This window comes from Hirundo rustica, chromosome 3 (assembly GCF_015227805.2).
Source record: "Hirundo rustica isolate bHirRus1 chromosome 3, bHirRus1.pri.v3, whole genome shotgun sequence".
Lineage (NCBI taxonomy): Eukaryota > Metazoa > Chordata > Aves > Passeriformes > Hirundinidae > Hirundo > Hirundo rustica.
In genome coordinates this window covers 6,010,815-6,038,787 of record NC_053452.1, presented here as the reverse complement: position 1 = coordinate 6,038,787, position 27,973 = coordinate 6,010,815, and the positions used below count along the sequence as shown (strand labels likewise).

Below are 27,973 nucleotides of genomic sequence, written 5' to 3'. Positions count from 1 at the left end.
TTATGCACAGAGCACTACATTTAGGAAAGTAAATTTTAGGGAATTATGAAATTGAGTGGGCCAGGTCCACTGGGAGGAAGCAGTGAAAATTAAAGGGGTTGGTAGAAGGCTGGAGGATAATAACTGGAGCAGTAATTAAAGCAGAACAGGTCCTATTTCCTTTTGGAAAAATGGAAATTAGAAAGAGAGGGGGAAAAAAAAAAAAAGAAACCCTGAAGAAGAAAATCCACAAGAGAGGAGAGTGGCATTTCACAGGGGAGCACACAAGAGTTGAAAGAGAGAGCAAGTGCTGGGAGCTGAGGAAGGTTGGCAGGGAAATAGAAAACATGAGAAGCCAAGTGCAGAGTGAAGCAAGGGTGAGCAAAAACAGGGAATTTCATCATCATGCTCTGAGTGGCTGCCGGGATCTGCCCCAAACACCCGATCCCATTGAGACCCTCTGTGCCCATGCAGAAAAAAATCCAAAAATCTGATTTTGTTGTTTCTCTTCAGTGATTGAAGGTGATGGGGAATGGGGCTAGAGGTTATGATCCATCTGCTGTCGTTCATGGACCGTGCAGGGAAAGGAGTGGATGTGACCGTGAAGGGGCAATCGGGGACCAAGCCAACACAAAGTGAACTCCAGTGGGCAGGGAGGACTTCAGAAAAATGAAGTGTTGAGGCTGCAGTGTCCCTCCTGAGGCTCCTTCTGAGGGCTTAAATTGGAAAGGCTTGGGAAATATTGTGGTTAAATCAAATTCAACCTTTCCCAAGGGATTTCCCAGCAAAGGAGTGCACTGTTTCTTTTTGGGATGGATAGTTGTGCTGGACTGGGAAGTAAGGCAGGATAACATTAGCCTTAATCCACTTTTTTTTTTTTTTTTTTTTTTTCTTTTTTTTTTTTTTTTTTTTAATGAAAAGCCTTCATTAATGAGGCAAAAGCATCATAAAAACCAAGTTGATATTGAGATGTCGAATAACACACATCAGGATGTACTAAAAAAAGCACATAAGGAACAGAGAATATTCACAAATTACGGAACTTTACCTGGAAAGTGGGAAGGGATTAACTTTTTAGGGGAGATTCAGTGATAAAAAGGCACCTAGAGTGACATGTCCTTTCTCTGTAGCCTAAGCCTGAACCTGCAGTGCAGGAAAATTGCGGATGTTAAAGGATGGGCGGGACAAATCCCATGTGAATCCAACAGGGGCTTGAGCAGAACACGTTTAAATGGATCCTGAGCAGCACTGGTGGGGTAGTGAGGTGCTCGTCCAGGAGAGGCGCTTGTCCAGGAGTGCCTCCCTTGCCTGGAACGTAGGAAGAGAGCTTTGAGCTTTGGGGGAAAGCAGGGAAGGGTGACATCGGGAATACTCTGCTCCCTGAAGGCACATCAGACCAGCAGCCACTCTTTTCCGTGGTGGTGTTTTTGGCGTGACTTGAGGACAAGGATGGGATGTTCCTGCTCACGAGCTCTGGCAGGTGAAGCTGGGGGAATTAGAGATCTCCATCTCAAGCTGTCAGCTCCACTTTTCCGTCACGTTGACTTCTCCGTGTCCATGCGCGGGACTGAGCCGCGAGGGCTCACCCGTGCCGCTACAGCCCACCTGAGGATTCAGCTGCAGATGTTGTAGCTCCTACTGGCAATGAGGAGAAACCTCCTCCTCCTTGATGGTCAGCTGCTCAATCCCTGGGCAGAACACAGCACCGGTGCTGCCCTTGCCCTTTCTCCTCGCCCCTGCACCGAGTGCTCAGATGCTCTTTGTTGTACCTACAACCTCCCCGTGTCCAGGGAAAGCCTCAGGGATTTTTGTTTTGCCAAGTTCTTTGCCTGCTTCTGTTGACCTCTGACTAAGTGGTGTGAAAGGCCAGGCTGGACAGGGCTCTGAGCAACCTGATCTAGCAGGAGGAGTCCCTGCCCACGGCACGGGGGGTGGACCTGTTGTCTTTGAGGTCTCTCCCAGCACAAGCCAGCCTTTGATTCTAAATTGCTGGGAAATAGGATCGGATGCTACAGCCGACCAGCTGACTCCTTATCCAACGTGCCCTTTGGTTTGGTGGAAAATGTTTCTGCGCCCATAGGTACATTTACGTACAATGTGTATTTATTTATATGTACAATGTATATGTACCTGTACATGGAGATAAATGACCCTCGTTAGGTCAAGGCTTTAGAAACCCTCAATATTTGGTGTGAGTAATGCCCCTTACTGATAAAATCTTTCAAAATGGGAGCTGGAAATAAAAAATGTAGGTCAGAGATTAGGTTCTGAGTGTGCTTCAGCTCTGTGAGCTGTTCTGAACAAGATGCATCTGAGTAAAAAGTATTAGGGAAAGAAGAAAAGAGCTTGTCGTGTATATATTGTTTTAAAAAAATACACAGAGGTAGAAGGATATACAAAAGTGGGTTTAAAGCTTTCCTATTAATCAACTAAAGCCCTATTAAAACAACTGTGCAAGTAATTGTTCTTCTGCACATCCAACAGTGTTGAGCTTCTTTTGATGTTTACCTCAATTTCTTCTTCTTTTTTTATTTGAGTCTGCAATTAACACTTGTAATGAAAAAGGAGATGACGTGCTGCTGAGAAATTCTGGTGTTAATTAAAATTATTAACAATATGAAAAAATAAGCATGGAAAAAGAGGTAATAAATAGAAAGGTTTGTGTATTATTTTATAATTAAGGTAGAGTAAAGCACAGAGACTGTATTTCTAAAGAGCTCCCTTGAAAATGAATTATGAAACTTGGCCAAAAGAAGTTACAGTGAAATTCTCTCTTTTTAGAAGGATTGTCATGCCCCATGCTCTCTTCAACGGCATTTAGTTTTGCCAAGGCCATTATATGGAGCTGAATTTCATTCCTGAATGAATTACCCTAATCCATAGAAGAACAACAGGGAAAATGAGCTCTGGCAACAATAGAGAAGGAATGGGAGCGCGGTTCATCTTTGCAGAGCGAGAATTTGGGATTGGGTGGAAGCCTTATTCAGAGAGGAATGGTGCAAAAGGGCCCAGGGTTTCTTGTGAGAGCAGCTCACCCACCCAGCTGTGTCACTGTGCTCGCTGGGAACTCCTCAGTGACAGAGGGCCCACACCTGGCATCCTCTGGAGCCTTGGGGGCACCTGGGGCCATCGCTGTGCTCACAGCTCCAGGCACAGAGATCCTTCCACCAAACGGGTGTTTGGCACCCAAATATGCCCTTGGATGCCAGCCCAAATCCGTTTTGAAACGCCGTGCCCGCCTCCCAGCATCATGGAGGTGCTTGCAGAAATTTCACCCGCACTGGGTAAAATTAATTTGGAGGCGCTTTCCAGGAGTGTGCTTGGAAAAGATGCTGTGAACGATGCTGGAGAAGGGAGCAGCAGCAGGGATGGGGGCGCACGTGGGAAGTGACCAACTTGGACAGGTCCCTCTGCGTCCCTCAGGGCACTCAGCCATACAGGCAAGTGGCTGCTGCCTGCTTGGTGGTATTTGCAGGTTTACACACAGGCTAAGAAGCTAAGAAACACCCAGATCCAGTCCAGTATCTTGGGATATTACAAGGAACCGCTCTGGAGCAGTACTTCTATATTGAATTTCTTATCAAAGTTATTACATTTGCAACATTAGAGAGTATGACTAATTACTTTGCCTCCAGAGAAGCTATTACTCAAGAAGGACCATTAGTTTCCTGCTCAGTGCAGATGCTCAGTCATGGAATGGGAGAAAGATACTTTGTGGTTTCAAATTTCCTCCATCATGGCTTTCGGGATGTTACCTGCAATTAGACTTTGCATGGGAAATTCCATTAAAAAAAATCCCATAAAGAAAGCGTCCTTGAGCTGAACAACACTAGAGCTCCGGAGAAGCTGTCAAGAACAACCAGGGGTGTTCCATGTCTCTGGTCTTAAGTGAGCTCTGCAGGTTGGAACCAGTCCCACTGGTGATGGAAATCACGGTCCTTCCCCAAGGAGGGCTCTCCTGGCCGTGCTGAAGCCTCTCAAGGGATGGAGATTGTCACCCAGACTCGTAACTCAAGACTGAGTGATCAAGAGAAACAAGCATGATGCAAGCTGTAGGAGAAGGGAATACAGGTGACCTGGCCCCTGATCATTAACAGCTGTGTTAATTACCCAATACAGCCCCAACCCTGAGGAGTCACAGCTGTAGCAAATAAAGATGAGTGTGATAAAAGGGAATGGGTTTGCTGGTGAGGGAGAATCATGGAGGAGGAACCTTGAAGAAGAGGGAAGGATCCTGAGGAGAGAGAATCCCTGCTCTGAGGTCAGTCTGGGTGTGCAGTCAGAGTCTGCAAACTGATCCCTGCAGTCAGAGTCCAGCAGGAAATAACCAGCAGTCAGAGGCTGCAAGGGAAACCTCCAGTAGGAGCTTGCTGCAGCCAGGGTCAGTGAATGGTTGGGGTCAGGATGGCTGAGCTGTAAAGAGGAATAAACCAGGACCCTTTTTGTGCTGTGATAAACGAGAAGTCTGTGTCTGGGCTCATTTCTACCTTCCAACAAGAGGGCTGCTGCAGTAGCAAGCCATTTGACCCAAAATTAAATGGCAAAATCTATCAGGGACATGAATCCTACAGGTATGTGACTTTATGGAAGTTTTCTTCCTCTTTCTTAGCTGCTGGGTTGGTTTCTGCTTTATGTTTCTACTTTATTCTTCTTTTATGTTGGTTCTTTAACCACCTTCTTTTAGCTGTTCTTTATGACAGATTTTAAGCTTGTTTTCTGTCTAAGTAACCAATTTCATTCCTGTGGTGTCGTAGCATCTTTCACTGAGGAATTAGATGTGACTGTTGAGAATTAAAACTCTAAATATCCTTCCCTTGAGACCTATAACTTGGAATGGAGTGAATCGTTACTGGGTTTAAAAATTTCTCTTCAGGGAGGGTTCAGGTAAGGACAAGAAAAATCCTCTCAACTCGAACATTTCTCACATCAGCAACTAAATTAATCACCTAATCTTGCCAGATCTTGCTGATGAAGGAAGACATTACTGAAGAAGTGAGGCACTCATAATCCATAATATCTTAATCCTCACAGTTTGTAAGAGAAGTAGAAAGTTACTGGTTTTTCCTTTTAACTTCCCGGAGCCTGAGTGATGTGGTTTGGGCCTCTTAGAGATCTGGCATTTAAATTTAGGATCGTTTAAGCTTGAGGTCAGGGTCATTCCCGCTGCTCCATTCTTCTTTGTGAGATAAGACATTTGAAGCTGAAGTGTTACTTAGTAAGTATGGCTGTGGAAAAGGGGAAAAAAAAGTTGTTTCCATGACATTTTAGAGCTGAGTAATTACAGAGGAGGAGAGAAGAAACCAGGAAAATGCAGACTTTATTGCTGGATTTCTCTCTCTACTCTCAAGAGCCAACAGCCCCTTCTGGGCGTCCTGGTGAACAATGTGTTGATTAGAAGAAGGTTCCTGCCTCATTGTGTTGGGGCAGGAAGCAGGATAGGATGACTCTCCAGCCTGCCCCAGTGCAAATGTTAGCCCAGGCCGGCTCTGCTGGGGCCTCCCTGGGTCACTCTGGGTGTGAAATGCAGTATTTTCAGTATTTTGCAGCTGTAACTGCTTGCAAGCCCTTGATGTGCTTTGTGTACACACTGATTTAACCCATCACAAATACAGAGCGATGTGGGAGGGAGCTGTCAGCTGCAAAGGAAGGAGGGATTCAGGGGCTTGGTGGCACTGGTGACAGCCAAGCTAAGGAGCAAATCTGCATTCTCCCCTGCCCTGACATAAAACCCTTTCTGAACCCAGCCTCCAGAGGACGATTTTTGCTTCATCACAGGCAGAAACAAGAAGGCTTAAAAAAATGAGGAAAATGAAAAGGGAAAATGACCGTCAAGTTTTTGTGGTTTTAGGGATGAACTAGAGGATGCTCCATAGGAAAACCACCTCGGATAATGGAATTTGGGTGGGTTCAGCTACGGGTGTGGGGAAGTGTGGAAGCCCGGACAGACCCAGTAAAACACGACAGTAATTAGGGATTTTCACAGATTAGGCTGCCCTGTATTTGTGAAACAGGGGGGTTTTCTAGTACAACAGTCAAACAAGTCCAAGTTCACATTGCTGAAGACACCAATCAATTATATCCATCCAAAAGAGCTCACAAAAATCCGTTTGTGGGCTTTGGTTCCTGGGCTGACATCCTTCCAGGGAAGCTGCCTTCAGTTGCCAAGGAGCCCTAGCCTGGTCCTGTGCTAACATCAATGTGCTAAAAGTGTCTCTGGGAAGGCTCTGGAAGCACATCCTCCCTCTCGGGGCCCGGGAGAGATTGTCACAGCAGCAAACTCTCTTCCAGGAGGCCCCACGTTGTAGTCCCAAAATGGGAGAAGGAGTCCATCAGGGAAGGAAGACCCTAATGCTGCAGGTTAGCCAGTGTCACCCCAAGGAGCAGGGAGGGAGGGTCAGCAGCTGAGCTGCACCCTGCGGGATTTGGCGTTCCCTAAACAGTGTCTTTATGGCAGGTCACTGTGCTGGGAGAGGTGTCCCCCCGGGCTGTGGCACACGGCCCCCAAGGAATCTTTTGGCAGGAGCAATGGTTGAATGAGCCCTGGGTTAAGAGATGCACGAGTACAGACTGCAGTGCGTTCAGACCCTGAGGAACAGCCGCTGCACCCTTGGCAGGTTTTATATCTACTCAAATTCAAGGGTCAGGTCATCCTTGATCAGTTTTGATTGAAGTATCATTCAAGTAAAAATTGCTTTTCATGGGTCAGGAGACACTTTTCAGAATCCAGCTCCCTGCTTGAAATGTGAGTGTCTGATGTATTTATAAGTGCCCTGGAAACTCAAGAGGTTGTGACAGAGCTAAGGGGAGAGCCCTTTGGCTGACCTCTGCCCTTGCAAAGCCATCACAGACAAAATTGATATCGGCTCAAGGGAGCTGTACATTAGTGAAATGTAACGTCAGTTCAGATTCCATCACGTCATGCCATTAAAAAAATCATTATGTTACTTGGTTTAAAAAAAAAAAAAAGTAAAAAATGGTAACAGAAAGCCATTCAGACACAAGCCATCTGGAAGGGAGAGACCATAACACAGGTACTGGTTGCTTTAAATCTCCAGAACAGCTTCACTTTTCTATTTCTGCAGTTGTTGTATCTGCACTTTGCTCTTTTTGGAATAGCAATTACAGCGTGTCTAGTAAGAATTCATGACAGCTTAGGACCTCACTTTAAAAGTAGTTGGGTTCTTTTTTCAAATCAAGGAGGCAAGAAAAAGATATTAATATAACTTCAGATCTCTGCCAACTCCCAGAAGAGATCCAAGCTATTAATATAGCCACGTGTGCAAGACACGGTACGCTGGTCTGGATCTGTTGTTATCAGAAGGGTTTGCAGTGATGCCTGTATCTGTCTAACACTCTCCATCCCTCAGCATTCGTTCCAGCAGAAATTTCGATTCCAAATGGCTGCTTCAGGTGGCTGGCTTGTTTTGGAGGAGTGGGGAGGCAGAGAAAGGCTCAGCAAGGAGAGTCTTGAATCATTAAAAACCGATATAGTCACGGACAAAGACCCTCTAACTAATTAAAGTTAGAAAGTGGTATGTTTATTCACTGGCGGGTGGCACAGGAGTCATCTCCCAAAGGCGTGTCTGCCCCAAACAAAGCTCTTTGCTCTCTATTTATTTTCCAAGATCTTACATACAATACATATGCATAACCCCAGCACCTCCCATCCCCGCTCTGTATTAAAATGAGGCTATCAGTCCTTCAGGCGTGCGCAGTTCTTCTCTTGAATTGGGTCGGTGGTCTCGAATTGGGTCAGTGGTCTCAAAGGATGAAGTCAGGAGAGTCTTCATCAGGTCTCTGTGACCCTCTGGCACTGTCTAAGGTCCCCTGCTTTGTGATTGATTGATACCAAGTCCAGGTGCTGGCCATTGTTCTTAGTGGTTTCAATCTGTTCTTATGACGGATCACTTACTCCACTTTTTCTATAAACAAGCTCATAATGTAACAGTTAGCTCTAGCTTGGGCATCTAATAATCATTAACCTGCCATTTACTAACCTAACTTACATTTTGATCAATATAAATTTCTTCTAACCCTTAGCTAAAATCTTAACTCTTTGAAGTCACGTTTCAGTCTGGTGGCTCACAAAAACCGAGATCCCCACTAGTGAGGGTGTATTAAAGTCAGAGACCTGGCACTGGTCCTGGGGGGCGGTGTTGATGTTTCTGCAGGGTGAGATATCCAGAGACAGTCCTGTGTCATCCCCCAGCCGGGCTTGGCTGGGGCACACACCTGAGAGAGATGTCAGATGTGAGCATCTGCTGGCAGACAAACCCCAGGCACCTCCTCTGCTCTGCACAGCAGGCACTGTGCACTGACCGTGGTTTGGGTACCAGCCCCCTCCAGGCACCGGTGTCTGAACAGCCTGCTTACCCTCCTTGGCTGTGTGACAGCAGATCTCCCTGCTTACCTCATCCCCAGGCTGATGCACTGCCCAGGGAGAGTCACTGCTGTGGCAGAAGGCACCAGATGCGATGAAATCCCTGACGTGAATGTTTTGGTTCCTATCTGGAGCCAAGGAGTTGAAATACTCTGTTGAAAAATTAAATGCCCAGGAGCCAGAAGGGCAGTCAAAGCTGGGGAGCAGGGGAGGGAGGGTAAGGTTTGCATCTTGCCACAGGAACATTGTGTTATTTGCTCATCTCAGATCTGTGGTTGTTTTGCGCTGCTCACTTGACTGACCTTCTGAGTGGGGAAAATGCAAAAATTTACAGTAAAGCTAAGGGGGGTTTAATTGCTTTTTGTTTCCCCTTCTTTATGTAATTTCAAGGCTGGACTCTTTTAACAAGCCCTGGAAGCTCTGAGCCCTTACTCTCAGCTTTTTTCTTGCAATTTGAAGCCACACCTGAGAAAAATCAGATGCTTTTTACGTATTGAGATGTACAACTGTGAGTCCCAGGAAGAGACTAGCGGTTCCCTAAACACAAGTTTTTGGGTTTCTGAACAGACTGTAACCCTACAGATGGGGCCAGGCTAGTTTTAGTTATTGGTACAGGCATTTCTTCCATCAGAGGAGCTGAAAGTTGTTGAACTATGAGCTGGCTGAGTGTTCCCTCTGACTTCAAGGTTGAGATGTAATTTCACATAGCCCATGAAATGTGGTCCCTGCAGAGCAGAGCACAGAGCAGCCCTGCAGGAGGGCTTGTGGTACAGAACAAGCAAAGATTGTGTTCATATCCTCTGGAAAAAATCCAGGTGAATCCACAGGAACAGAACAGGCAAAATAAATCCCTTTTCTGGCTCCATCTCAGCAGAATTACGTCAGTGTTTCATAAACTGATGGAATTCCTATTTGACCAGTGCTCTGAGTCCCAGATCTCACTGCTTGCCATATCTTGCTGCTAATTGAGCAATCCCTGCTCCAGACCAACACTGCAGAGCCTGGAAACTCTTGGGAGCCTCTGAGAATAGCCTCAACAATTAGGAAAGTAGCAATGCTTAATTAAATTGCCTGTGTGTTTAAAACCGGCAGGGAACCAAAGCCAGGATAATCCCCTTCCCCAGAAAAGCATCTTTGGGTGGGATTCCTCATTTCTAAGAGCCAACTTAATTTTCACATCACCCACAACAGATTGTTTTATGAAAGGACTCTTCCCTTACCATTTATCCATCTTTCTCATCGCCCCATTTTCTCCCTGTCCCAGCATTCCTGACTTTGCCTCCTCTGTCTTCCACGGGGGAGTTTCTCCATGTGTTTTCTGGCAGTGGTGCTGGCTTCTGAAGACACCTACTAGTTCCATAACCTCAGATAGCAAATTTCCTGTCTCTCCATCCTTTTGAGAAGCTGGTTATGCAATTACAGGCAGCAGAGTCTCTACTTGAGTGTGTGCCCCACAGCCTGTGCCCACATCCCACCAGCCCCTCTTAACTGCAGCCCCACCCTCAGCTCAGGACTGTCTGCAACGCCAAAAAACACAGCTTTGCCAAGCCAAATGTTCCAGCAGCCCTGTGAGGGATGTAGGACTCGCAGGAACCTTCCTTTCAGAGGTGGATGTCGTCTTTGCTGATAACAGATTTTCCAGAGCAGAAACTTTGTGAGACAACTTTGACCTGGAACTGTCAGCTGAAGATCCAGTGTAACTTCTATTGGACATGTTATCAGGAGCAGCAGTAATTTATTAAGGCAAGAGCCTGCATTCCACATGAAGGGAAAATTATCTATAGCTATGTGTGATAAAAATCCATTCTTCCTTTCCAAGAAGGCAGGTGCAGTGACTTCATGGGGGATCACCTTCTGCCTTCCCAAACCTCTGCAGCTCCCTGGCTGGTGAGCCACGAGCAGGCTTACAGGAAAAGGGTGTGGGGGGAAAGGGGGATATTGTCCTTTCTTGTAATTACCATCTGCAGTTTGGGCCGTCTTACTCTTGTCCTGGATGTTATCCCACAGAGCGCAGCAGGGCTTTTATTCTTTTGTTTGTTTGTTTTCTTTTCCCCTGTTCTTTTGAAGGTGCTGGTGACTTGGGTACGGGGGAAGGGGTACCTGGGCAGGCTCATACTTTCTGACCCCACTGGTGCATTTTAGCATAGAAATGGCAGCAAGGACCGCCCACTTTCCACACTCTTTCATTTGGAGAGGATGTGGATTTATCAGTGGTTTTTTTCCCTCTGTCTGACATTGGGGTATCACCTGTGATCTTGGTGTCTCTTATTTGATCTGCACGTGTCTCGTGAATATTTTAGACAGAAGAGAGCAGGGAAGCTTTGTAAAATTTCCAGGTACCTCCCAAGAACAAAACTTTGCTCTTTCCTGTGTGCTTCTGGAATGGATCTTGCCCCTGCCTTGAGGAGTGCTGGATGTGCACTTGCCCTTTCTCAACAGGCTGAGCGCTTCCACATCGCAGGTGGCTAAACAGGCACATTTCTCTTATCTGTATCTCAGCCAGGCTGCCCAGGACCCTCATGAATCCCAGGCAGCTACAAATCCCTCTTTTGGTTGTCAGGAAGACACAGCAAAGCTCTCCTGTGGGACGGTTTGGGAGTTCAGCCCTGTCCTTCCCCGTAAACAAACAGCTGGAAAATCAAGGAACTGCTGCTGCAGTGATGTAGGGAATCCCAGCCCTACCTGCCTGCACCCGGAGCTGTGCTGCTTTCCCACATGGAGCAGCCAGCTGGGACATGATCCATGTGAAAGCAGCAGTGGAGGAGGGCTGGAGGTGGCTCACACAGGCACGTCAGAAAAGACTCACAGCTCCTGTCCTTCAGAGGCAGAAATTCACCCATCTCGTCATTCCATTCAGAGGGAGAGAATTGTGCAAACAAGAGGCAGGGTGCCCCTTTATTTCCCCCTCCATCACTGAAGTAGCAATTACTGTTCTCTTCAGACTGCCAAGAGCCTGCGCTGAGAGGAACCCAGACGTAAACAGCGCTGTGCAGAGGGGGAATGACGTGAAAGGGAAAGGTCTCCAGGTGATGTTTGCCTTCAAATGGGAGCAGCTCTAGTGCCTGTTGACTATGCCAAATGTGACGGATGTGAGCACAGTGACGTTTTTGAGTAATATTTGCTGCTGAATGTTAAGTATTTGTCTGTCGGTGGACTCCTTTGGAAAGTTTATTTTAGTGGATACACCAGTAATGTGAATGTGTTTCAAACGCATTTCCTCCTCTGTTAACCAGAGGACAAACATTTTAAGGGATCGTGACCGGTTTCTCATTCTTTCTTGCATGAGAATTGCTGTTTCCCACAGATGTGGGCTACTTTGTCATCATGTAGAAGCTCATTTTCTTGCTATTTTGAGAGCTTGATGAGGTGCAGGAAGGGGAATTCTTTGCTCCAGCCATCAGATTCCATGAGTGGCACAAGGCATCGTGTGAGAGAGCTGAGGAATTCTCACGTGGGAAGGGCAATGCAGACAGTAAAAGTGCCTGTGTGTCATAGGGACAAAACTTAGGGATGTAAGACACAAAGCCAGTCTTACATGCAAAAGACCAGGACTCCTGCACGCAGAGAATACAGCAGAAACTCGGTGCTATTATCTGCTTAACGCAGTTTGATTTGACAAAAAAGCTGGGATTTTGTGGATGAGATGCTGCTGATGAATGTGTCAGCACACTGCACGTCCCCGTGGCAGAGGACAGACCCCTCTGGGGCTGCTGGAGTTTGTTGATTTGCCTTCTAAATTCCGTGGAAACGAAAACCAGCAGTTCGCCATCAGGATCCACAGGACGTTCGAAGCTGTGGTCTATAAACTACAAATAAATGTTCAAGGTCTGCTGGATTTGATTTATGGCTTATAAGTGTGATTTTTTGCTGACCTAAATACTACTTATTTGTAGCCTGCCTTCTGTGAGAATGGTTAGAAATAGGAAGCCAAGTTTGTTCCTGCTTTTTTGAGAGAGTCAGCTAAAAGGGAACACACGCTGTTCTCTAGTTAAAAGAAGCCCTTTTCCTCCTGCCTCCCTGATGCATGGAGAAAAGGCAGGGAAAGCCAGTGTCCCAGGAGAATCACCCATTGCTCAGCCCCTTCCTCCCTCAGGGGTAGGAGGGAGCTGCAAAATGCCCTCCCTGTGAGACCATGACTGTGACTGACCATGAAGGAACAGCCCCAAAATCCTGTGCCCCACTTTTAACCACAGCCTGCTGGCTAAACAAATATATAAATAGTTCTGTCCTGCACCGCTGTAGTGAAATCCTGAGACTGATTGGGGCAAAGCAGTGGGATTTGAGATTTCTGGTAAAAGAAGGGCGCTTATCTGTTCTCAGTGCCTTTTGAGTGCTGGTGTCTGGAAGATCTGAGGAGGATTTTGTATTTATTGCTTTATTGCTGGATCAGGCTGTTGGAAATTAACCTCCCACCTGCAGAGCCGTGGCTTTCACAGGCTCCTAATCAAGCTGGGTTCCTCTGCACGGTGAAGGTGCAGCTCTTCCCTAGGACACGACTTGTATTGAGCTCAAATTCATTTCAGGAAGGTCTGAATCAATTACAGTTACTTCAGAAGAAATAAGCACAGGCTTATTTCAAAAGGGTTTTAGCTTTTTTAAAAAAAAACAGCCTAGCAAAGAAGTGGTTTGCTGGCTAATCTGTCAGTGTGAGCTGGGGGTGTTACCCCTGAGAGCCTCATGACAATTTTCCCCCGCTCTCTGTTGAAATTTGCAAGGAGGATCCTGTCCAGCACCATCCAAATGGCAGTGCCCTTCAGCTGGACAGGGATCTGTGAAATGTAAAAGCTGCACAGGAGCCACCAACACGCTGAGCTGGCAGTGCCAGCCCGGGCGGGTAAAACTGCGGCGTGTCTGATTCCCAGGGGATACCCAGGGGAAAGTGGTCTCTGAGGAAGGTCTGTATGTAAAAGTTGCTGATGCATAGCTAATGCTTTGTTTGGGGAAATGTGGGGCTGGCAGGCTCTGCTCCGCTCTCCTCGGGTGATTTGCCTGCAGGCAGTGAAGCAGAGATGTGTTTGGCCAGGAGCAGAAGGCTGCGCATGCAGGCAAAACCACCGGGCGTCCAACAAAAACGCTTCGTGTAACAGGGTCTGCTGACTGAATACAAAGTCAGACATTGCTAAAAGCAAAATCACTAAAGCGGGGAACTGAATACACCAATTTTCTTTTTTTTTTTTTTTTCCTGGGTGTAGCACAATGAGTGGAAATATAGCTGATGACTGCCCTTTCTGTCATTATCGGTGGTGTTCTTCCTTTTATCTGTGGATGATATCTCTGTATTTCACCCTAACAACTCTCCAGGGCATTGATCTGCTGCTCCTTAAGCCAGTCCTTACTGCAATTAAGTCAGCACAGCGAATCTGTGTGGCTGCAGGTACCAAACACTGAGGAGCTTTTAGCTGACCCAGCTTATCAAACTGTAGTATTCGCTTATTTGAGAAGAGAGAATCGGGAAGTGGCAAAGAAAAAAGGTGTCTGTAAGCAGAAGAGAAACAGCAGAAATAGCACCATTGTCTAATGGCCACGATGGGGTACCTACACCCTTACCCAGGCCGTTGTTTGCCAACAATTCCCCCATCACCTGTACTCACCAGGCTCCTCTGTTAATAGGCTCTGATTTCTCATGAGCCACAGCCACCTAATTACATCCAGGAATGGGACTTACATCCCACTCTTCTCATCAGTGTTTCTTACTTAGTAGCTGCCATTGCTGCTCCCTTCTGTGGTTTTCCCAGTACGTTCAATAAAGAGCTCCAACACCTTCACCAGGGCTAGGAAAATTAGCAGGCACTGGAAATTAGCTCTCGTGGATCCACTCCTAAGTGTATCCATGGACAATCTTTCATGTTAAAAAATGTATGGGAAGCCTTGGCCAAACAGACTCTTCAGCCTAATGCAAGGGAAACTGCAGGATGGATTTCATGAGGAAGAGAAAAGGGAAGGCAAGACAAGGTCCTGTTGAGCAACAGTATCAATGATATTTATAATGACCAATATCTAATGTGACTTGTCAGTGGTGGAAATCTGTCCTCAGTCAGGGCTCTGGTGGGTTGTGGGCAAATCTTTCCTGGGTCATCACTACTGGAAGGAGAGCACATGCCAGTTGCAGGCATGTGGGAAAACATAGTACGCAGATAAAAATGCAGCAGCCTTTTGGTTAGAAGCTCAAGTTGCCCTGTCACCTAAAATTACAATAATATGAAATTTATGTAAAAAAAAAAAAGTCACGCTGTCAAAATAAAAGCCTAAAGGGTTTATTGTTTCTGTTGAAATTTCACTCTGAGGAAATGGAAGGCAAGGAAATATTTTTTTCTTTCTTGTTACCGCCATAATGTGTTATTTTAGCTAGGAACAAACGTTTTGGGTATTTTTAACATTTGTTTGATGGAAAATTTCAGTTGGGCCGTGCTGGGGCAACGTCCCAGTGGTGCATGTGGAAATGTTGGAGGTGGCCCTACCCTGGGGCACATCTACAAAGGGAACGACTGTGTCAGTGAAGCAGCCTTTCCTTCACACCTGCATTTAGTGTTTATCACAGTGGAGGTCACGGCAGCGCTGCCCCATTTTGAGTGATTATTTTGTTACTATCTGGGTTAAACTGAAATAGGACGGAGCTTATTCCCAGGAAACCTCCCTATGGAGATACCTACCGCAGTAATGAGATGAGAACTCAATCTAATTGTGGTGTTTTGCTTCCAGAGCATGTGTGGGCAGGTCTCATTCTTAAGACATATTCTTACAGGGTAAAAAAAAAAGCAAACAACATTTAGGAATTGATCCTTCTTCCATAGAAACTAGGCTCTGTTTTGTAATGGGTTCAAATTTAGAAAGACTTACGAGTTAGAGAATAATTCTTTGCTGGTTTTAGAGAGGAGATAGAGGACCTCAGAGGATCTTTAGGTCTCTGATTTTTATGTACAGATATTGCCCGTGTCTGTATCTCTTCTGTTGCGGGTTGCAGCTGTTTCTGTAATATCCTTCTATAAGCTTATAAGAACATGCTCCATTTGCAGTGGTAATGAACTAATTATGAAACTAAAATCAGCCAGCTTTCTTTTAAAAGAAATCAATTTAATTTAAATTTTTAAAGTATACTACCACTCTCCAGATATTGAAATTGCACTCTTTTGTGTCCTTAATACATTTCAACAAGATCAAGTAGCAGCAACAAAATATTCCATTTCCATGGAAATCAGTGTAGTTTTCTTTGCCTCTAATCAGACCACTTCGCTGAAAGCTAAACTGTTTATTTTTAACCTCTCAGAAGATGAAAGCTTGGCATGCCTTTTATGTCAGGAGCGTAGCTGTTCTTCTCTGCTTCATTAGGTCTTTTGGCTGGGAGCTGGGCAGTGGGACAGATGTGCAGAAGATGCTGATGCCTCTGCCCACCTTCCTTCTCTCTGCTGGCAGTTCCCAGCCCAGTGCAGTGGGAAACAGCATTAAAAATAGGGAGACCTGCATAGGACGTGTCTGGCTGCGGGCTGGCTCGGTGGGAAGCATCAGGATCCGGAGGGGGAAAGCGCAGGGGATGCTCAAAGAGCTGGGATATCTCATGCACGTGCATGAAGTAAAATTGGTTGTCTTGTCATTAGTCCCAAAAGCGAGGGACGGGCTCAGGACATAGGTGGCACCTCACGTAACCCATATGGCACTTCCCAATCCAGAGGCTGCAGCAGCTCCCAGGTCCTGCACAGCTCCGTGTGGAAGGCAGATTGGTAACCATTGCCCCTGCCCGTGCAGCAGAGACAGAGAAACAGGCGGGTTTGGCCTGGAGCCAAACTGCTGTCCGTCAGTGTCTGAATCAAGCCGTGGTACCCGTACACCGTGCTCGGTGATGAAGGTGCAGGGGCTCTGTAACCCCCTGTGCAGGTGCCACCGCTTCTGGCCTCACAGCCAGCTCTGATCAGAGAGATTCCTGTGTGTCCTCCCTGGCACTGAGAGAAAAATGGCAGGAAAGCACATTTCAGGAATGCACACTCCAGCATTGTGAAAGCTCTCACTATACCATACTTGTAGGTAGACCGCTTATTTTTATTTTTTTTTTTTTTCCAGAAAACTGAGCTGCTGACTTAGAGCTTTGTACTAAGCCAGAGGCTATTACAGCAAATTGTATTGGGTGGGCTTGTTTATTTTTTTTTTGGAGAAGCCCAGTCGCTGTGACCAAGCTGATGTTTATTTGCACTGATTGAAGAGCACAGCAGATCCCATCAGTGCATGTGTGTTGTGAGGGGTCCACAGGGGTTGGATGTAAAAATGTTTCTTCAGTTTAGAGACACTTACATTTAGGGTTGCCGTCTCCTCTGTGCAGACTCAGCACTGCCAAGGCACTTTTGGGGTGACTAATGTAGGAAGGAGCCAATGCAGAAAATAGAATTCAGGTGGGGAAAGGAGCCCTGAGGTGAGAGGAACAGCCAGAGGGAAGCGACTGGCAGGTGATGGCATAAATAGGGTGTAGGGCAAGGGAGCAGGAGGGCAGGAAAGTTAACAGGAATTTCTGATGTCCATCCCATTCCCGTCTATGCTCCCCACCAAGGTCTCCTCTTCGTTACAGGTGTGTTACTTCAGTGCCTGGCTGCCATGTGTTGGGGAGGTGGTTCTGCTGTTTCAGGTTTCTTGGCAGCATTCTGAAGTTGGTGGTGTTTGCCACCTTCTCCAGGCTGAGACAGTGATCTTCCCATGGATCATCACCAAGATCATGTGTATTGATCTGATAAGAGTGATTTATTGGTTTGGGTTATTTTCTTTTTCTTCCTTGACCTCAGAGTTTAACTTATTGATGTATCTGCTTGGCCCTTGATTTTGTTGAAGGCTGTGTACCTGAGCACAGTTTAAAATCAGCTGTAGTGCTTTTTGCTTTCCTTGTCTCACGTTCTCGTTGGCCTGACAGTGCCAAAGCCATGGCAGGGACTGGGGACAACACGGGGCCTGAGCCTCCAAGGGCAGGGACAGATAATCAGCTCATCAACACAAAGGCCTGTGCAGATCCCCCTAATCACTCTCTGGCTTGCACAGCAGAGATGCAGAGATGTTATTTACCTCTGCTGATGACGCACAGGGGGGAACAATCTCCTGCTCCCTCTTTAATAGCTCGATGTTCTGCACAAACAGCAACCAGCAGTAAAATTGTCTCCTTGCCAGTAAGGTCAGTAGCTGCAGCTCCCAATTCACAGGGGAAAGTGTGCAGGGAAATACCATTTTTGTGAGGTCACTCTTCACCCTGGAAGTGGCATTGAACTGCCTGCGTGGGGCCTCTGCCAGGTAGGGAGGGAGAGAGGCTCTCTCATGATGCCAAAAACGTACTCCAGCCTTTTCATCAAGTATTTGAACTGGGGAGACAGCAGGAGGATAATCAGAATGACCTGATATGAAATAATCTCCTCTGCTTTACTTGGGGGGGGGGGTTTTGTTAGCATTCAGATAAGATTTTAATTAAGGTTTTCATTCATTACCTATTGATCTTTGATGTTTACCCATGGTCCCTTTTTTTTTTTTAATTGATGTGATCTTGCTAGTTAGGCATTAAATACACAATTAGTCTTAAGTTAGCTGAAACTGAATAGTTCAGTTAATGAATGATTTGCTGACAGCACTAATTGCTCAGGTTGCCGATAGACTCCAGGAACCAACACAAGACAAACTGATATATTAGAACAGGTGTCTGAAACTGGCAGATGGTTAGGGAGCAGAAGCAGATAAGCAGGTTCAGGGAATTCCAGAAAAAGTTAACCTCTCTCCTTTCTGGGCCACGCGGGCCTCGCCTGAGGCATCGTTGCTAGAAAATGAGGCCATTGTAAGGTTTGTTGGCTCGGCGCAGCATTTGTTTAGTGCCAGCCGCAGAAGATGGGAGTGTGAGCATGTGCAGCCCGCGGTGTTTAATCGCCTCTGAGCCAGGGCTCTGGTGCCCAGGTGGGGAAGCACTTCCCCAGACGTGTTTAGTGGTGTTTTTCCAGATACACAACACAGGGAGGATGCAGCAGGAGCGGGACCGCAGCACACGGCAGAGCTCAGCTTTGCTTCTCGTGTTACCCCTACTCAAAACATCTCCAGGGAGCATCGCTTCTGATGACTCCATCCTGTGGAGCAACTGCAAAACAAGCACCTACGTGCCTGCCAGAAGGTGCAAGTCAGCCAGGACCAGGAAGAAAAAGGGGTGAGGGGATGTGTGTGTGTGAGAAGGAGACAAAAGTTTCAGTTGTTTCAATCCCAGGTGATTTCTCTTTAAAAAAAAAAATCACAACTCCTATTCTCTTTTTCCTGCCTGTATTCCCTAGAGAGAGTTATCTTTTCTTTACCGGTTTTCCTCCTTCATAGGCCCACTCTTTTTTCTTTTTGGCGCTGCAAGAAGAGGAAGAAAAGAAAGTATGCCGGAGGAAATGAAGGAGAAATGGATAAGCACAACCTGAAAAAGCATTTAATTTCTTTATCACTGCCTAAAAAGCAGAAGTATAGTTTTATAGAATAGTTTTTATAGAAGAATAGTTTTAAAGTAACTTTTATGGTACAGAAGTCATTCAAAGTAATTTTTTTTAAAAAAAATGCCTACCAGGTCAAGCAGTTGTTTCTGTGTCCATCATGCAAGTGAAATGAGTAACAATGAGATGGTAAAAACTGGCTGACTTCAGAAGTTAAAAAAAAAAAAAAAATTGGTCACATCACATTTTGCTTTGGTACAGCTTCTTGCTTTCCCACTCTGATGCTGGACACCAGCTTTATTGCTGCCTTGTGCACTTTGGGTTCAGGAGTGTGTTGCTAGATTAGAGAGGTTAGGTTGGCTGGGGCTCTGAGCAGCCTGGTCTGGTGGAAGGTGTCCCTGCCCCTGGCAGGGAGGTTGGAACTAGATGAGTTTTAAGCTCCCTTCCAACCTAACAAATTCTGTCATTCTATGATTAAAGCATTTGGCCCTGAACACTGAGCCAGGGAGCAGCAGGGGCTGCCTAACCCCACGAGGGCACACCACCTGTTGATGGAGGCAGCCAAACCATCAGATCACCCAGCATCCTTGCCCTACAAGGAAAAAACCAGAAAAAGGCTGGGATTTAATGTAGTTCGGACTTCTTTTTTGTTTTTGTTTTTTTCCTCCACAAGGCTGGTGAGGATGGAGGAGGGGAGCAGGTGGGGATGCCAGGGGTGAGCTTCATCTGCCACAGGATGGAGAAGCTGGGGCCATGCCCAAAGGGAAAGTGAAGCTCAGCCAGGAGGGCTTCTGAGGATACCCTTCTGCAAGTGGGCAGGCACATCATTCCAACAGTGAGAGAGGATCTGGCTTAAGGGCTGAAATGAAAAGCTGTGTATTGCTGAAAATGCGGAGTCTCAATTTTCCCGTGACATGCAGGATTCATTTCTGGGCCTTGCAGTTCATGAGATAATGGACTGTGTAACTGTTCCTCATCGCTGTGACTAACAGCCCCTTTTTGGCACACATCCTGGAACTCAAAGCAGTGTAATTTTTATTTCTGGATATATCACAACTAATTATTCTATTACAACTAGCTGTAATGTTACAACTAACATTATTCATCTGGGCCCTGGTTATCCTTTCCCTTTTATAAATCCTACTTCTGCACAGATTAAATTTTGAGGCTATTAACACTTTGATTACGGTCTAGTCATATTAAATTATCCCTTGGTAGTAAGGTTGTCCTGTCAACCACTATGATACCCACAATTAATTGAAAAGATAACTGGTGGTTTGATGCTAAGGCTGAGCTGGAGCAGGGTGGCAGCCCCCAGGGAGTCTGGTGGAGGCTCAGGTGGGCCCTCCCTCCTTTGCAATGGGGCTGGAGACAAAATGGAGATAGGCTGTAAATGGGAACAGGATTTAGCCTTGTAGCAAAGGCGGGTGGCTGCGTGCTGAAGCATAATTAATTTTTTTTTAAGTCCTCCTTGGTGACACAGGAGAGAGAAATATGAAAAATGGGGAATTGAGTTACTACCTTCTGCTTAAAACTATGTCCCCATCCTTATGTGTTCAAAAGGCCTTGGGGAAACATCACAGCTCCAGGGAACAAAAATCATGGTGTTTGTACACCAGGGCTGAAATCTCAATACGGCCCTTGCCTGGGGCCGTTCAGGTTGCTGTTTACCAGGGTATCTCAGGGTCCCTGAGGGGGTGTGTGCCACAGAGACTCCTATTACCAGCAAAAGGACTTTGGGGTCGTTTCCAAGCACACATCATCCCTGGATTGAACAGCCCCAGGGGAGCAGCTCCATGGAGAATTGCCTTTTTGGCAGCCATTGCCTATGGCTGGGAGCTGCCGAGGAAGGGCTGCTCGCCCCAGGCCTGCCTTGTTTATCTCCCCGCACTGGGATAGACAATGAGCCACGATTTTTCCTTTCCATAATTATTGATAGAGCGGCTGGTAAATGCTTCCTTGCCTTCTCACCGGACTCAAAGGTTAGCTTGTTAACGAGGAGGTTTTCAGATACTTGCCACCCGTGTTCCCTTCGGGGGCGAGCGGGGTGTCTTTTAATGGCTGTTTGATGCCGTTCACATGGGCAAGGCAGCGCGATAACAAGGCAAATGATTGTCTGCTTTGCTGATCAGAGCCTGTAATAACCGCTCGCTTGGTGCTGCACGCTCAGCTCTGACAAACCAAAATGCACTTACCGTTTGGGCTGACGCTATTTTTTACCCCTGACACACACCAGTTGGGCATGGGGTTGTTGCGTCTAATTGCAAATGATCTTTGATGATTTTTTTTCCCCCTCCCCCCCTTCATATCTCCAGAGGCATAACTTTTGGAGTGCCAGCAGCAGGCAATACAATTTCGAAACATTTGGGAATGCCAATTAGGGCTTATTTGTGTGATGATTGAGCTGCCTGAGAGCTCGGTGCCCACTGGAACGCACTGTGGCCTTAGACAAAGGGAATTTTCTTGCCTCCCTACATCTGATGGAGAGGGATGCTTGCGTGACGATAGCTTCTTTTCTCTGTAGTTGAACACCTCAGCTCAATTGTTTGCACCTTCAAAAAGTAGTGTGTCCATCCTTGCATGGAGGCTGCTGCATTGTCACATGTCTATACTAATTTTTGGTGCTGCACATAGAATACAAAAAGAAATTACAAGTAGCTCTAGGAGAAGAAACTTTTTTTTTTTCCCACTAATCTCTAATAGTAAACTTAGGTATATAATGCATATAGTAAATGGTTTATGGGTAAATAGTAAACTCAAATCTCTGCTGAATTATTGGTTAGTTCCACTAAACCAACTGGGCAGTATTGTTTTGTGATGTGGGTGCAGTTTTCTTTTGGTGTTCGTTGCGTTTTTACTATTTGAGCACAGGTGGGATTTTGACGTAGGACTTAAGGCTGTGTTTCCAACACTAAACATTCCTGTATTTCGGAGATAGGCTCTGCTGTTCTGCCCTGGCATCTCCCAGCCTCTGAGCAAGGCAGGAATGCATTGCAGACCTTTCCAAATCACGCAGTCCTTGCAGGTGGCTGGAGGATGGTTTCTGCAGCGGACACGGCGGGATTTTCCCTCTGCTCCCCTTCCTGCATGGTGGGCCTGGAGCTCATCACCTCATCAGCTTCTCCCCTCCTACTCTTGCTAGTTGTTACTGTTTCCAGAAATATTCCTGAATCCGGGTTAACTGGGAGCTGTTTCCCTCTCCTGTGTGGCAGGAGGGCAGAGCCCAGCCTTTGCCCCCAGAGCCCGGGAGAGCCATCGGCCGCGCTGCGCAAATCCAAGGGCGACTTCGGTCCCGAGGGACTCGGCCTGATGCGTGTGAAGCTCACACGTTCTATAAATAAGCAGAGTGCGTATGTTAGGGCACAGAGGTAGGAGGACAATGTCAGAAGACATTTACCGCTTGCTCGAGGAGCAGTCAGGGGAGGTGAAAGCTCTGTGGCCAGACTTTCCCAAAGAGCTCGCTCGCATGACTGAGGTCGGCTCTCATTTAGCCACTAAAACTAGCAGTGGAGCTTCTAGGCCAAGTGACTTTTTTGGGTGCTAAACAGCTTTGACAGCCTGGCCAGAGACATCCCAGAAAGTGCTGCTGAGGAAAAAAAAAAAAAAATTAAAAGAAAAAAATCTATTGGTTATAGAGTTTCTCCAAATGGAGTGGACCTCCTCTGGAAACCCACCCCTCCCAGTGCCTGCTAAGCTTTTGAAAATCTACTTCTGCTTTGCACACAGGTAGGATACACTTGGGAGATATGTGCAGGCAGAGAGATACAGGTCTGTAATGCACACCCACAGCTCTAGGGCGGCTTGAGCTGCGTTCAAGCTGCTGAGCACTCAAGTGATGGAAGATTGGGTGAAAGTAGTGCTGTAAATCTCTCCCCAGCCATAAAACAAGCGCTGTCCTCTGCTTCTCCCTGGGAATGACAGGGGTGGCATTTAAAAACAAACCAAAAAAACCCCACAACAAACCCAAACAAGCAGAAAAAAACAGAACAGCAAGCTTTTTCCTTCTTGCTCCTGTTTCTCCTGGTTTTGGTGTTGTCCTTTGTCTTCTGGTTTTAGCTTTAAAACCTTGAAGTTTTCCCCACTGTGAATTTGGTGAGATGTATTTTTGGAAAACAATAAGTGTCTCATGAGGCTAGAGCCCTGTCTAATAAAGAAAAAGACTAACTGGGGAAGGGCAAGAACCAAATGGTAATGCTTCACTTATTATTATGAAAATCAGCCATGAATAGGAAGAGGAAACAGCTGGAATTAATATTGTCTCACTTGCATTTTGATTCTTTGAAGTCAAACAGAAAAAAGAAATATTTGCTAAGAAATGAGAAATTGAGATACTATTTTTTGAGTTTTTCATGCAAAACTCTTTAATCCATTATGGGAAATATCCATAAAATGTTTTTCTATATGTCCTGCGGAAAGCTGGTCCTTTAGAAAATACTTAAATTCTTTTTCTGTATCTGTGCCAGATACTTTAGGCTTAATGTAGAAATCACAAAATTTGTTGATAGAGAGGGCAGCAAATGAAGCAGGACTTTGGGTAGAAAGGCCCCTGGAAGGCTATTGACTAAATCTGCAGGTCCATTAATCACCTATGGATAGGAGTTTTCTTTTTCTCTTTTTTTCCCATGAGCCAGAAGATATAATTTTAATTAAGACAAATGAAGAAAGGGTGGTTCTACAACTCATTTTATGACAGTAATGGAAAGTCAGAACTTTATTTCAAATGTATACCCACCATCTGTGGGGAGCTGGAACAGAACTGAGTGATAAGGCCATGACCTTTGATCATGTCTCAGAATGAAACCTCATTGAACAACCTCTCTGGGTGAAATCCAGCCCTTGGATATGAGGGTATTTCTTATTAAAGACATGCATCTGAGAGCTAAACACAGCTACAGGAGTCCAGGCCAAACAAATACGGTCAGGGTATGAAAGTGAATTTTCACTGGTTATATGTAGGGAGTGGTATTGAATCAGTGAATGAAGTCCTACAGAGGTCTGATAAAAATGATTTTTATGGAAACTATTAAATTGGGTTTGGCTATCTTGGGTCATTTTATTGTTATTATATCTCCGTCAGCAATCAGCCAGAACAAAGTTTTCAGACTTTCCAGGAAATTAACTGAAGATCGGTAACTGTGCTGTCCTCCAAATTTATGGCTCTGCAGCTGACTCCAGACCCAAACATACAGCCATAAATAATCTCTTGTGTCTTCCAGCCCATCAAATTGAAATCTGCTTCCTTGGGAAGAGGCAAAATGAAACTGGTGCACTACAAACAAATTTATTAAGAGGTGTGTTCAATCTTTTGTGGAGCATGCTTAGTAGGGAATGAGATTTTTTTTCCTTTTTATTTTTTATTGTATGAGTATGAATACATCTGAGAAACTCAATAAGAGGAGCAGCATGGAAAAAGTTTACCTTCTGAAAGTCAAAAGCAAAGGCCAGACCTGGAGCTGATTAATGGCTGCATAATCTTTCAGCTCAGACTCAAGGAGCTGTGGGTAGAGGCTAAGTCATTTGGAAGGCAATTTAGCTTGACCTTAATGAAGGCTAAGTTCCCAAGACCATGGAAAAGTCTATCAATCTCTCTGGCTCTGGAAGCACTTGGGGAGTTTTCTTACTGTATCATCATAAGTGCATTTGTTGTTTGTGAAATATTACAGCAGAAAAGGCTTTTTCTTTAATTCTTTTTAAAAGCTGAGACTATAGCAGTGGTGGTAGTGCCTCTGGGATAACAAATTGTTATTAGAAGGGGGAAAACTGCAACAGCAGGATACAGTGGTGAATTCCCCAGATGCAGAAAATCCCTTCATCCTCTTTAGTCAGCAGTAGGAATGATTGAGTCTCTCCCTTGGCACAAATGTTTTGTTTAGCAGATCTCCTTGTGTCAGGCCTTTCTTGCAGCAGATAAGGGAAGGTGCTGTGGTGGGGTGAGAGAAAACTCCTGCTGACCGTAGATAGAAGGTACCTGAGGAAGGTGACTCATCTGAGGGGTTTGGCTTGCACACACTTAAACCAAAGTGGGGATGTTTTGCTGACTGGTGGCTACCAAGGAGTAACACGTTTCCAGCCTTCACCACCACAGCTTGGTACCTTCAGCATTCCTTTAGCTGCCCAAAGTCAAGGATTTGTTCAGTTGTCCCTGACCCTCCTGTCAGCTCCTGCCAAGGAGCTCCTCTCTTGGGCACCTGTTCTGTGCAGATGTGTGCTGGAGAGGGAGTGAAAGCAAAGTGCCTCCCCTGGCACCTCAGTGCTGGAGAGATCCACATACCTGGACTCCTCTAAGGTTTCCCATCTTTGCAATGAGTCTTAGTGCTTGGATAAGCACAGGTTCCAACTCTCAGTTCCCAGCTACAAAGTAGGTTTAGGCCTGTTTTCTTCACATGAATAAATATGGTGATGACTAGGCATGAATGAGGCATCTTAAATTCTACATTGCTGGGTTATTTTGCAGTGTTGAAGATAACACAGGAGCAGCCCATGGCTGTTTGCACACCTGGTTCATCCCACAAATTATTTGCTCAAGAAGGGCTGAGGGTCTGGTACAGTCTGTTTAAGACACTGCAAAAACTTCCATTGTTTCCATTGTGACTTCTGGTAAATAGTCTTTGCTACTTTCCTCCAGCAAAAACGTCTTTTTTAATAAGGAGAATTATCTGTGTTCTTTCACAGTAGCTCTGCCTGTTTACCCTGTTGCTTTACTTACACTGTTTTCTTACCAATATTTAGTTTGTTCATATTTCTGTGAAATTCCTCCAGGAATGGTCTTTTGGGGCTAGTTTTCAGTTTGCTGTTATATTCCTTTCTCACCCAGCAAATCCAGCTGCTGTATTTTTTTTTTTTTTTTTCCAAGTGCATTATTCAGCCTTGCGCTCTTTCCCAGATTTTCTTCCTCTTTCTCCCCCTTCCTCCTCCTTCCATGCAGAGGAGTGTTTTGTGCTGTGCCTTTTTTTCATTCTCACTTTCTGCTTTCCTCATTTCCTCATGATATCTCCCTGGAAAGAAAATAAGCAGAGAAGGAGCCACGGAAGGAGGCAGTACAGCCATACTTACAAAAACAGGAAGGCAAAGAAATGGAGTGATGGATGGTAGTTCAACATGGTGTCTGAGCTGTCCTCACCTGTTTTGTTGCTTTATGCTAAGCAGAATTGCCACTCTCGATTTTAAAGACAGATGAAAGGGTTCAAACAGCAAAAGCAGCCAGTTCCATCTTTTATGTTTACAAAGCAAGGCTTCAAAATGTAGGTCAAAGCTGTCTCTGGACGGTCCAGGCTAAATGTGGCAGGAGGGGTGAGCTCCTGGACTTTCCCACAAGGGTACCAGAGGAATTTTGGGTCTCCTGTCCCAGAACCAGCTGGCAGATAAACAAGACTCAAAGTCAGGATTTCCATTTACTACATTGAGTTGTAATTCTGTTACAGGGTTTTATGTTTTCAAATGATGTTGCTTTGAATTTTCTTTTAATAGTAGTGTCGTTACTTACTCTGGAAGTATATTTCAGTTGTTTAGACACCTCACTATTACAGGGAGTTCTCTCTTTTCAGAAGGAAATTAATTCAGTGTTTAACTCATAGGCGTATCTTCTGCAACCTGTTTTTAGTGGGCAAAACAAAGATAAATTCAATACAGTGCAAATCATAAGAATAATGTCCAGTGTCTTCCTTCCTCCTTTCTTGGGGCAGACCTGCCAGGCAGCATTACAGAGAGCTCTCTGGTGAGAAAAGGAGATGCAGAAAGTGCTGCCATCAGTCTTTGCCTGCACTTAGCTAAACCCGTTGACATTCACGGACTGTAATGGCAGGAAAGCTTTCCAAAGCCATTTGACTGGAGAAATTTGAGTTATCGTCATTGTCGTATCTCAGTCTGACAGGGAAAATGATTTGTCGGTCAAAACGTCTCGTAAACACAGACATTTGATGCAATTTAATCAGAGGCGGCTCCTCGCGCGGAATGCGGGCGGCTCGTCTCCAAGCAGAGGGGGAATGGAAGAGCAGGGAATTCACTGACTCCTGCACCGGCTCTGGGTTAGCAGGGAATGCATCAGAAGAAAAGCTTGACTGCCTGGGGAGAGGGAGGCTCTCCCAGGCCTTGGGAGCAGCTCCCCATTCCCCATCCAGGCACAGGCTGGGCTGAGCTGGGGCTGAGGGTCAACCAGAGACCTGCTGGGAAGAGGGAAAATCCAGGCGTCCCTTTGATGCCTTGGGAAGGCTGACCTGGAACAGAGACTGGACAGGGCTAGAGGATAAAGTAGGTATTTATTGAAAGGCCTTTAGGGTACACCTTGGGCAGGACAAGAGCCTGGCCAGGGCTACACCCGAGGTGGACCCAAAATGGTCACAAAATGGACAACCAGTCACGAGGTCTCACACTTTTATAAGTTTTGGTCCATTTGCATATTGGGGTTTAATTGTCCAATTACAGCTTCAGATTACAAAGTCCCATCCTTCTTATTTTCTCTCTTCAGCCCGCTGTCGTTTGCTTTTGGGCCGGAAAAATTTAACAGTTGTCCTTGGTCTCCAGCAGGAAGAGGATTTGTTTTGTCTCTCTACTCTGTGAAGAGAGCTGACTAACACTGAATATGAGGCTCAGGACTACACCCCTAGGCAGCACAGAGTCTGAAAAAGATGAAAGCTAAAATTAAGGCATCACCTTTATGCCTGGATGACCCTGGGGAGGGATGGGGCTGGCTCAGTGCCAGCCAACTGCACCCGGGATCTCCTTCCTTCTGCAGGCGCTTGTGGGCCTGAGCAGATCTCCTTGTGCTAATGGCCTCATTAAGATCAAGCCTGTGTACATTGCAAATCTACACAAAGAGAAATTAAAGCCCAGATTAGATTAGGGGCTGAAGGCTGGGAGAGTACAGCTGTTTGCCAAATTGCACACAGAATTCCATTTCTGCGTAGACTTCTACTGACAGCAATTTGAAGGCAGTCATTAGAGCCATCAGCCTTTGAATGAGAAATTTCAAGGGACACTTCAGCATAAATCTGCTCCTCTGCTATAAGAAATTATTCCTGATATGCTTTGGGCAATGGAAACCAATTACATGAATTTTGCACAATAACCTGTTTCTCCCAAACAGGGGTAGCACTCCTGGCCATAAACAGACATCTTTTCACTTCCAATTAACTGTGTGGGTGTATAAACATAAGGAAAACTGCCTTTTCAACTTGAACTTAATAACCAGAAAACAATGGCGGAA

At 45.8% G+C, this 27,973-nt stretch overlaps 1 long non-coding RNA gene across 1 annotated transcript in view; it reads left to right on the top strand.

Moving 5' to 3' along the window:
- The first annotated feature begins 4,158 nt into the window (after positions 1–4,158).
- The window catches only part of LOC120750634 (uncharacterized), a 36,800-nt gene continuing 12,985 nt past the window's right edge, over positions 4,159–27,973 (top strand). The window contains exon 1 of the long non-coding RNA XR_009207637.1: positions 4,159–4,240. This is a non-coding gene — a long non-coding RNA (uncharacterized LOC120750634). The remainder of the gene's footprint in view (positions 4,241–27,973) is intronic.